We start from the raw sequence: 11,875 nt of genomic DNA on the forward strand, positions 1-11,875 counted from the left end.
TTTACCATTTAAAATTGTTCTTGCAAACATTTAAATTTTCCTTGTGAATCTTTTACTAGCATTAAGTCCCTCTTTCCTTTCTTCCATAAATCATCATAGGTGCACTATGAGTCATAATTGAAACCATAACCTTATTGTAAACTTCTTAACCATGTTTATTTTAAGTCTTTTTAAGCCATGTTTACAATCATATTTTCACATCAGACAACCAAATCCATAAACCATATACTTCCAAAACATGACAAATCCAATTTGATTTCATTTCAATAATAAACCGTTACACTATCTTGTTCTACATGTCCACAAAATCATAATATAAAAGTGTTTCATAATGCATTGCCAATTGTACATAAACCACTACATTTCATCTCCAACCGTACATTAATTACTAATTGTCCAGTTTACATTTTCAAGCAATTCATATACAATTACACCTAAATCAGTCCAATGCACTCACTTATATTGCAAGCCGTGTTTGACAATATAGTTCTTCATTGCTTGTATCATAGGAATGGATTGTTCTGAATGAACTCTCTTGTTGTTTGCCACAGGTGTGGGATTCAAATAGTGCACCATGATCTTCAATCCAAAGCAAGAGGTATTATCTATGAGAAGAAGAAAAGAAAGTGTCCACCACCGTAGCAGCAGTACAAAGAACATCACCTGCAACTTCAGTTCCAACTGATCAATTCACATAACAGAACAAGGCCAAATTTCTCATGACATAAATTAACCAAACATCTACCAATCCACCTCAAACCGTAACAACTAGATCCACTTTGGTTAACCAATTCTTCGCACTAACAGAACCAACACTACACAACTAACTAACCATCTTAAATAGCAATCTAACATAACTAACAGAAAGAAATTAACTCAGTAAAGTCATTCACACTTGCAACCATAGTTGTTTTGTATTGGCCAGTGTGGAGGAAGTGTTTTGACCCGGCGTACTTGGATTTCTCCTACATTCATTGTTGGAGGTTTCTTCTCACATCTGTAACAGGGAAGAGTTTAACAGGTTCGAATTTTGTGCTGCTTTACTTGACTGTTTGGGCTACATCTCCAAGGACCTTCCTCACCGAAGCTCTTCTGCATGGATACGAGTTCGACAGTATTATAAACACAGAGCATCCTGTATTTTAGCAGCGAATCCTGCATGTATATATTAAAACCTACATAAGCTTTCATGCCAAACAAACTAACTTACTTCAAACTTCACTAACGGAAATACCAATTCGCATAACTAACTAACTAATATCCCAATTCATTCATAACTAATTCACCCAACCCTAACAAATTTCACTTAACAGAAATCCCTCACAAAAAACTTAACTAACTTATCAAAGTCATCACAATGCTAACCGAAGCTTACCGTTTTCTAACAGTGTTACTAACCTATAACCAATTTACACCAGGGGGATTTTAACAGAGTTAATTCCAAACCTTATATAATCATCCTATCCAATCATTTTGGGGGTCTCAATCATTAGCATAATCATCTCTCGAGTTCCTCTCTCATCTTCACCACCTTCACTATACGCTCGTCACCATTGCTGTTAGAGCTTTAACACATGAAGCTTTACATAGTGGAGCTCTAAACCTCTCATACTCTCCTCACGCGCGCGCAAATCGCAAGTCACGGAAGCATCAAAAAGTTAAAACTACAGACTATTTTTGAAGAAGAAGAAGGTGTTTCAGAAAGGATAATTGAGATTCAAGATTACCGGTTCGATTCTCTGCTGTTCTCGACGCAAACTTCATCTTCAGTGGCAACAAAATCCAAGAAAAATCTCGGTCTTATTACAGTTTGGTGATTCTCCTCTTTTTCTTCCATCTTGCTCTGAACTTCCCACCATCGTGTAGCCTTCAATGAGGGGAATCAAAGCCCCGCGGTGGAGTGGCTCGATTCCCCTCCATTTTCGTTTTATTTCCGAACCTCATAGATAGGGCTCGACGTTCTTTGATTTCGATTTCACAGCTCGCGTTTGAACAAATTTAGTATATCAGTAGTTTCGGATTAGGCATCAGATTGAGGTGGATGTTATTCTTGATTAGGGATTAGAAGTTTCTCCGTCGTCGGAAGCTTCGATGCGGCAGAGGGAATTGTGAAATATAAGACTGTGAGATGAGGGAGAGAAGGAGATATCCGCATTGGTTCTATGCCTTTTGAGCTTCAACCTATTTATTTTGCAGCGAAAGTTTTTGCAGCGAAAGTTGGTACCCCTACAATTGTACCCATACCCCTACAATTAAATTTTTTGGACCAAAATACCCTCATATATATAGGATATATTTTTGAGAAATGGAATTTTTTTTCATTTGAGCCTGAAGACTTCCGAAAGAGCATTTTTGACATTATAAACTGGAACACTGAGAGTAAGCCTTTTGGTTCACAAAAACATATAGCGGAATACTTCTTCAAAGACTTCCGGTTCGCTGCAGATCTGGGCATTGAACCAAAACTCTTTAAGAAAGTCTTTCGGTTTGTAAGAGTATATACCAGAACACTTTCTTAAAGACTTCCGGTTTGCATGAACTAAACCGGAACTCTTTTAAGAAGTGTTCCGGTAGACAACCAATTTTTTTTCCACACGGGAACTCTTTTAAGAAGTGTTCCGGTGCATTTTTTTTAAATTATTTTGTTATAATATTTTTTTATAGTGATTCGAAGACGAGGTGCATATGGTAGGACTCCAGACCGTAGTTTAGGTCGGGGCGCATCTTCATCTGCAGTAGAGTCGGCTGAATATATAGAAGGGTCGTACGATACGTCTTTTTTGCTAAAGTACGAGCATCATGTTGATCGTTATTTATGATTTGGTGAGGTAAATAAACGGCATATATTTGAAATTGACTAATATTTGAATATTTTATATTGTGTTTTAAAATATGTGTTTTAATTGTTTTTAGGAAAGAGGTCTGAAGAAAGAGTTAAAGGTTGCTGGACACGGACTAAAGCTGACATCGAGGGTTCCACTAACTCTTCCATAACAGGTGGAGAGTTAGGTATCTAGGTCTGGGTTATCTTCACTTCAGAGAAATCGTTTGAATAAGATAGACACAAATTTGGTATCTGCATTTATGGAAAGATGACATCTAGAGACATCTTCATTTCACATGTCGTTTGGTGAAATGAGCATTACTTTGGATGACGTCTCATGTCTGCTTCACTTGCCCATCATGGGTGTCTTCTGGAGTCCTCAGGATGTCACTGAAGAGGTTGCTATTGAATTTGTTGTTGACTACTAAGGAGTGTCATATGGTGAGGCACAATCACATGTTCGTAGCTGCAGGGGTTCTTATTATAAATTGGAGTGGTTATACGATTTATTCGTACATCATAGAGTTGTTTCTAGCTGGGCATATGCGGCTAGAGAATATTTGTTGATGTTGGTGGGTTCCACATTTTTTGCCGACAAGACCTTTACACTTGGCGAGGCACGATATCTCCTGCTGTTTACGGACTTAGATAGATGTTCGAGATATAGTTGTGGAGCAGTTGCACTGGTTACCCTATACAGATACCTTGGAGATGCATCCATGTTCAGTTGCAAGCAGCTCGGTGGATATCCTACTCTCCTACAGGTATATAATTTAATTTTCTTTATTAAGTGTTGGATTCATTTTATAAAGTATGTTAACTTAATTTATTTTGTTTATTATGTTTTTATTTTGTAACAGTGTTGGATTCACGAGTACTTTCCAACTGTTAGAAAAAGAGGAGAGAATTGGAAACCAGCTGATAATTGTGGTCTTCCTCGAGCGATGAGATGGTCATATAGGCAAGGAGTCCTGAAGGTGGATAATTTACTACCTATTTTGGACGAGTTGACATCTGCCGACGTCATATGGCGTCCATTTGAGGATCATAGAGGATGGCGTCAGTTTGATGAGTTATGTCTTTACAGGGGGTGTTTGAAGTGGGGTGACACAGTTGTTCCATACTTGCCTGATAGATGTTTACGTCAGTTCGGGTACAAGCATTATGTTTCATCCCCACCTCTTGATTGTATGATGGCGACTGATATTTATGTTGATTGGATTGGTTACCATCAGAGCGTTATTGTTGTGATCCGTCCAACTACCCTGGCCACCACTCCATCTGATATGGAAGATGGTTATCTGAAGTGGTATTATTGTGTTTCGCATCCACGTTTGGTCCCTCCCCATCGTGACGAACCAAGAGAGGTACCAATTCCTGTTTATGACGCAGGACCATCTGATCCTAATTGGGCTCGTGTATCTACATTGATTCATCGTTATCTGAGACAGGTTAATACCGTAGAGGAAGATCCACAATTTGTTGATTTATTTGAAGCTTTGCATATTTCTCGTTCACATTGATTTATGTATTAAGTTTTAGAATTGAATATAATAGACATAATATAATATTCATGTTTCGATTACATATTCATATTTTGATTACATATTCATGTTTTGATTACATATTCATGCTAATATAGGCGTAAGTAATTTCCAATGTTGTAGACGTCCTGCAAATCCTAACATCCAAGACGTTGCTGCTTAACAACAAAACTTCTTCCAATCTAATGTGACTGGTACCAATGGAAACCCCTATTTCATGTTAACCTGATGACAATAATTATAACATATATTTAATAAAGTGAAATAATTAAAATATTAAGTCATATAAAATCAAATATGTACCTGAACCCAATGATTTTGGTTAACAAAACCAATGCAATAAATGGAGACATTTGGTGAATGTGAACTTGTCATAGGAAAGAAAGGCATGCACAGATTGACTAAACAGACAAGTACAATATTATAGCGATTCGCTATCAAGTAACCCATATCTGGTAGAGTCAACCATTTTTCTGGTGGCTGTGAACCAAAGGATTCTATCATTAAAGATTCTCTCACTTCTGACAACCGATTACAAAATAGCTTGTCATACAAAGTTGACCTATCCTTGTCTATTATTTCCAACCCCAAGTCTCTGCGAACCATTGACCAACCATCCTCACCATATCCATGCAATGATGCAATGACTCTAAATCCACAATTACCATCTGATTCAACATTAACTACATCTTCAATGTATGACCTAATATGATTAGGAAATTGAAGAGTGAAATGTTTCTATGATTGTGGTTGCTTCTTTGATAATTTTAACTTCTTCGAAGTCTGTGATGGTTGAGATTGCCTTTGTGAAGATTGAGATGACTTATCAACATACTCATGATACGAAGGATCCCTATAAACATCATATACTACTGGTTTTTTCCCTTTCTTCTTCACTCCTCCTTTGGTTTTTAATTTCTCGGGTGGTGGACACAATGGAGTCATTGTGGGCTATGCAAGTTCACATACCCTACTCTTTAATGCCCTTTTCCCAATATAATCTAATGACCTAAACTGTTTCCATAATTCATCTATTGCACAAGTCATATCCACCTCTGATCCATCATCTGCACCTACCTCTAACTCAACTTCCATAGTTAGTTTCCTCCAATGAACATGAACAACATCTATGGGTATCGGTCTACCACCTAGTGCGTATCTCCTAACTCACAAGCACAAGGTAACCCATAAGATGTTCTAAGAGTACAACCACATATTTTCCTGTTAGTTCCAACATAATCAACTCTCAATAACTCTTCAGTAATACGTCTCAAAGCAGCTCGAGACACTGAACCATGCAAATTACCATAAAATGGACTTATGTGCGCGTGCTCAACTTCGCAAAAGCGTTTTTGAAAAGAAGCTCTAATGTTACCTAGTTGTAACCTCAAGTTGTTATTCATAGCTTCCCAACATTTGACCATGTCACCTATACTACTTCCTAACATCTGCTTTAACTTCCAATGAGCAGATTCAACCCTAAAAATATTGAAAATAACACATATAAAAAAATACATAGAAAAAATATCACATATAACAATAACATATTGAAAATATTAAAAATATCACATATAAAAAATACATAGAAAATATTATAACACATACCGATTAGTCGTCGTGTTACCCAAATGTAGCACTCGATTAATCCATGCTCCAACAAATTTATGTCTATGTGGAGTCAACCATGTGTCTTTCACATAATTAATAAATCTAATATAATCAACACATGCTTGCTCAAGTTGATGCAACCGTGGATCCATAGCCCAAACAACTTCCATCCGTAATGTGTCTATCATCTTTTGCAGGTCATTCACTACATGTTGTTTTCATTTTGCACCAACATTTTTGTTAATGTGAAATATACATAGCAAATTAATCGACCTGAGAAATACAATTTCAATTGCTTTCATCAAAGCAAGATCTCTATCTATCAAAATCACTTGTGGACACAAATCTTTCTTCACAAACAATTCGTTAAGTTTCTTCAATATCCAGCAAAAAAATTCTGTCTGCTCAGACTCCATACACGCAAATGCAACGGAAAAAGTCAACTCGGTTGATGTCATGCCAACAATTTCAAACAAAGGTTGTCTATATCTGTTTGTCTTGTAGGTGCTATCCATAACTAACACAATAGGAAAAATATTCAACAACTTAACTAAATCAGGATGGACCCAAAATATATCTCTCATAACTTCCGAGTCATCCTTTTTTCTACTCCAATACACATAGCATGCATCCTCAATAAGCTTAAACAAATGTTGTATCTCACTTCTAGGACCTCTTATCTCTTTTTGTATCACACTCTTATGCTTGTATACTTGTGTAATCTGAGTGACATTCTCTGGATCTCGATCTTGCAAGGAAAGCAATATGTGTCTAGGTGGTACATGTCTCTTTGTCAAATCAGCGACATGTTGCTTCTCATCTGTGGTCAACCTACCAAAAAAGGAATGACCTTCTAATCTATCAGTTAAACCATGACTATGGAACCCATATTTTATATCAATCTTCCAACCAAACCCATCTTTCGCCGGAGTCGACCTGATTTTAAATGGGCATCCACATTTCTTGGGTGCACTTTGGGTTCCACTATCAGTATCCTTGTGTTTCCCACCTTTATCACAACCAAATATTAATTTGTTACTTATCCCTCTCTTGTCTGTTTCAGTATCTGAATGAGTGATAATAACAGTTACTTTACTATTGATTCCAACCTCTTTAATCTATCTGATCACCTCTTCTCGTGTACCAAATCTTTTCGTCGTTAAAAATGCATCAGAAGTATCTACACATATTTAGGGAAGATTTTCCATTCCCGCACAATAAAAAAATGTCAAAAAAAAAATTCAAACAGGAAGTCTTCAAAGAAGAGTTCCGGAATACACAAAAATAATACCGGAAGACTTCAACAAAGAGTTCTGGTATGTGTCACTTTGTTAACTGGAACTCTTTCAATAAGTGTTTCGAAACGTTTTTTCTAAAAGAACCGGAACTTTTTCTATAAGTCTTCCGGTTTACTGTTTGCAGTGTTCCAGATGTCTTTGTCAAAGTCTTCCAATTTGAAAAAAATACATACCGGAAGTCTTTTTCCAGGAGTTCCGGTACGAGGGTGGAATGTGTAATTTTCGGAAGTATCAACTGAATGGTAAAAATGATATGGTAAATTAGTTAAAACCAGTTAAGGGTAAAATTGGTATTTTTAAAAAATTGTTGGGGTAGGAGTCTAAACATAGGGGTATGAAGTAAAATTCCCCTTAAATGCATTGGTGGATTTCCTACTCAGTGCTGACTTATTGCCAATCAATTTTGCCTTATCCGGTTTTGACCTACTGTTTCATTTGGGCTTTGCATGTTGGATCCTAGGCTCTTTTTATTGAACATTACCTTGTTCCAACTAGCATACCACAAGTTGTGGGTATGTTTGGATGCGGTCCTCTGTTTGGGCCCATATGCCATTTCTCTTTGTACCAGGGTTTTGGGGCCTATCCCCCTTGTTTCTTTTTTGCTTTGTTTTGTATTAATCTTGATTAATTAATTAGTCTGTTCTTGTTTAATTTTTTAATCTTTAGGTTAGTATAATTAGGATTAATAAAATTAATTTTTCCTATTAGATTAATTTATTATTTGTGGTTAACATGAATTATGGTTTAATTTGTTAATTAATCAATTAATTGAAATCTTTAGAAGGTTTAAGGTTTAAATTAATTGAACTTAGTCTAATTTTTGTCATTATACATTCATGTATTGTTTTCAATTGATTAATTGGTGTTAAGTAATTCTAAATAATCTTTATTTTTAATTTCATTTAATTAATGTATACATATTGACCACTTTGCCCTTAGGGCTTAGAAATCTGGATTTTTGTATGATCCCTTAGCTTAGGTTTACTTAGGACCATTTGACTCAATTATTGGATCAATTCATGTAGGTTTGTACATAACCTAATTCAACAATTATTTTTTAATCCCACTGATTAGTGTTAATCACTTGATAAGGCTAGTTAATTGTGCTCAAGCTATAGTGGATATGATGAATCAAAGGAGCTCAACACCTCAAGGTTCAAATGTAAGATCAAGACTTCAAGTCAACATCAATCAAGCATGGCTAGCCAAGTGGACCACTTCTCAAGCACATCAAAGGTATCAACACTTGATGATCATAATTCAGATTGTGTGGCACGAGCCTTAATAAATAAAGAAGGAATGAGAGTGGAGAATTCCTATTCTCATTCTGAATATCTTTGGGTGCGGGACGAATGACCCAATTGCTCATTGTATTCACCTCTATTCATTGACTTTAGCACAATTCAAATTATGTGATTGTCAAGTCTTCTTCTACAATAAGTAGCATTGCATCAATAAGATCAACACACAGGATCTCTTGTCAGCAACTTGTCAATTTTGAATGAGTTGTATGCTATGAGCCTTAAGAAACAAAGAATGATGAGAGTGGAGAATTCCTATCCTTGTCTAGGATATCCTTGAGTACGGGACGAATGAACCAGTTGCTCAAGGTATTCTCCTTTGTTCATAGACTTTAGTGCAATTTGAATCATACAATTGACAAGTCTTCTTCAAGCATTAACCATTCAACACTTCAATATTGAAGCACTTTTGCTATCAGCTCCTTGTGATTGTACACCCTCTTTCATTCATCCCTTTCCTACATATAAGGTAATAGACCTTGGCATTCCATTTTCCTTGTAGGGTTATGGACCCAGGCAGTTCATTCATTCTTGCATGTAAGGTGGTAGACCTTGGAAGTCGTTCTTGCCTTTGAGGTGGTAGACTTTGGCAATCTTTTCTTGCCTATAAGGTGGTAGACCTTGGAAACCTTTTCTTACCTATGAGGTGATAGACCTTGGAATTCCATTTGCATTGTAGGGTTATGGACCCAGGTAATTCAATCTTTCTTACCTTCAAGGTGGTAAACCTTGGCAATCTTTCTTTGCCTCATGAGGTGGTGGACCTTGACAATTCCTTTTTGTGCCTATGGAGTTGTAGACTTTGGCACTTGGTTATGGACCTTGATAATTCCTTTGAGTAGCCTTGTAGAGTTATGGACTCTTGGAAATCCCCTTGCCTATCAGGCTATGGACCTTTGTAGTGCTTTATTTGCCTTGAGAGTTATGGACTCTGGCATTCGTTCTCTTTGCCTTTTAAGGTGATAGACCTTGGCAGTTTAGTTCTTTTCCTTCAGAATTATAAACTATGGTAGTGATATTTCTCCTAGAAGGTTATGAACCTTGGCACTCCGCTTGCTGCATCGATGGGTTGTGTACCCTGGAAATCAATCTATTTTCCTTTGTTTCAGCCCTAGTAGGTTGAACTACGAAAGGCCTGACTTTCTCATTGCACGATGAGAATATGTAGGCAGGAGAGTTCAGATTCTCCGCGAGCTACCTTATTTATTTCTACCCTATTTGTTAATCCTTCACTCTCCATTCATCAATCAGCACCATCTTCTTGAGATCAAATATCACTTTTCCTTGGACTCCATGCATATCCTTTTAGGACGATATAACGATGGTCCACCTTGTGAACCGAGAGTTGTTTGGCTCATGCCCAAACATTTAATTCCTTATTTTTTAGATAAGATGCATGTTTACTCTTCGGTTCATAGCCTATTTCCTTCATGGATCCAAGATACTATTCTTCTTTGATTTCAAACTATTTGCTCCCCAGAAAGTGATACACTATTCCCTGTACTATACAGTACTGCAATTAATCCTTGAAGTGGTGTTTGTCTTGTGAGTCCTTATTGCTTAGACAAATATATCTCTCTTTACCCCACTTTAATTAACCTTTGAAGTTGGGTTTGTCTTATGAGTCCCTGTTGCTTAGGAAAATACCCTTTTTGTTTCTACCATTATGTTGGTAAAAGTTATACTTTTCATCACAATCAATCTCTTTCATTTGTTCTCGTGGTTCCACAAACTACGAATGCTTTAACTTTCTCATTGCACAGTGAAAACACGTAGGCACAAGGATGTGAATCCTTGGTAAGAACATTTCTAATTATTTCGTCTGCCTTAGGGCATTTCCCATTCATCTCCATGATGCATTCATATTCTACCTTCATTCACTTCATGTGATATAATGTTATATTTGAGCCAAATACATTATCTCTTTGAGCTCCATCTTGTGTCACCTTGTGAACCAAGAACTTTTTGGATCGTACCTAAACACCTAATTCTCTTTGTTTTTGGCTATACCATATAGTGGCAGACGCTTTCGGCTAGTCCACATATTGGTCAACGCCAGTTTTACTCTTGGGTTCCGTTTTCACCCCTCGTTGGAGTTCAATATAATTCTTTGGTTCAAACCATATTCGTTATCACAACTTCTTTTCATCTCCCGCCATTAGTTCTATGAACTACGGAGCTCTGAATTCCTTATTGCATTCTAAGGATGCGTAGGCATGAGGTCCATAATCCTCACCGAGCACTTTATCTATTCTTTTCTTTTCCCTTACCCTTTTGAGAGTAACCTTTAGATATAACAACCAATCGAGCAAGAATAATTAAAATGGTCCCTATGGAGTACCATGGATGTTAGGGGTGCTAATACATTCCCCTTGCATAACCGACTTCCTTACCCAGATATCTTTTTCCCCGGGTTTTATCGATGTTTTCCCTTTCCTTCGGGAATAAATAAAGTTTGATGGAAACTCTGTTGTATGTTCAAGCGTGCGATACGTTCAGGTATATTTCCGCTAGCTTCACCATGGTATGCAGACTGAGGCCAAATGATGCATACATGCTAGAACATCTTGTCCCACATGTTACCTCTTCGCCAAAAATACATCTTGTACTATCCATGTTGTTTTACCTAATTCAACCAATAAAAAGGAACAACATTTATTTTTATCTTAACTGACTTATTTATTTATTCAAGATATCTTAAAGACGCCTTAAGACCTAAGTTGCATTCTCTCATTTTATCATTTTCTTCAACTGACTAATCACTCATTCAAAATAATTATTCATAAGATGGTCTAGTTACCTGAACAGTATCTACCTTGTAGGTTGCCTTTATGAAAACTTCATCTTCTTCATTGGAAGAGGATTCTTTTACAGTTCTTCCAAAGGTTGATGTTTCTCCTCCTTTTCTTCTTTTGAAGATTTCACTTGAAGACGCATCTTCTTCACAGTTACTCGAACATGGGGTTCCATCAATTGATGTTGAGACTTCTGAAGATCATTCAACTACTAAGAAAGTTATTTCGAAGGACTCCACCACAGTTGGTTGATAGGATTATGATGAAGTTTATGATTCCTCAGTTTTTGTATCTTCATCTTTAAGAAATTGAACTAACTCATTCAATTCCTCTATGGTTTCCTTCTTTCTTGATTTTTCCTAAAATTCATGAAGGTTCCCATCTTTCAATTTATGGACTGGATTAGATTTCCAATTTTTAACTTAGACATTTGTTAGTAACAAAAGTTCCAATATAGCTTTCAATATTTCTAAGTTTCAAAAAACATTTAAGAGTAAATTCTTTA

At 36.6% G+C, this 11,875-nt stretch overlaps 1 long non-coding RNA gene across 1 annotated transcript; it reads right to left on the reverse strand.

The window, feature by feature from the left end:
* Positions 1–226: 226 nt before the first annotated feature.
* LOC127128637 (uncharacterized) lies at positions 227–2,460 on the reverse strand. The gene is made up of 2 exons (XR_007805986.1): positions 1,728–2,460; positions 227–1,155 (listed from the first exon to the last, which is right to left on the reverse strand). It is a non-coding gene; the product is annotated as an uncharacterized LOC127128637 (long non-coding RNA).
* Positions 2,461–11,875: the final 9,415 nt, after the last annotated feature.

This window comes from Lathyrus oleraceus, chromosome 3 (assembly GCF_024323335.1).
Source record: "Lathyrus oleraceus cultivar Zhongwan6 chromosome 3, CAAS_Psat_ZW6_1.0, whole genome shotgun sequence".
Classification (NCBI taxonomy): Eukaryota; Viridiplantae; Streptophyta; class Magnoliopsida; order Fabales; family Fabaceae; genus Lathyrus; species Lathyrus oleraceus.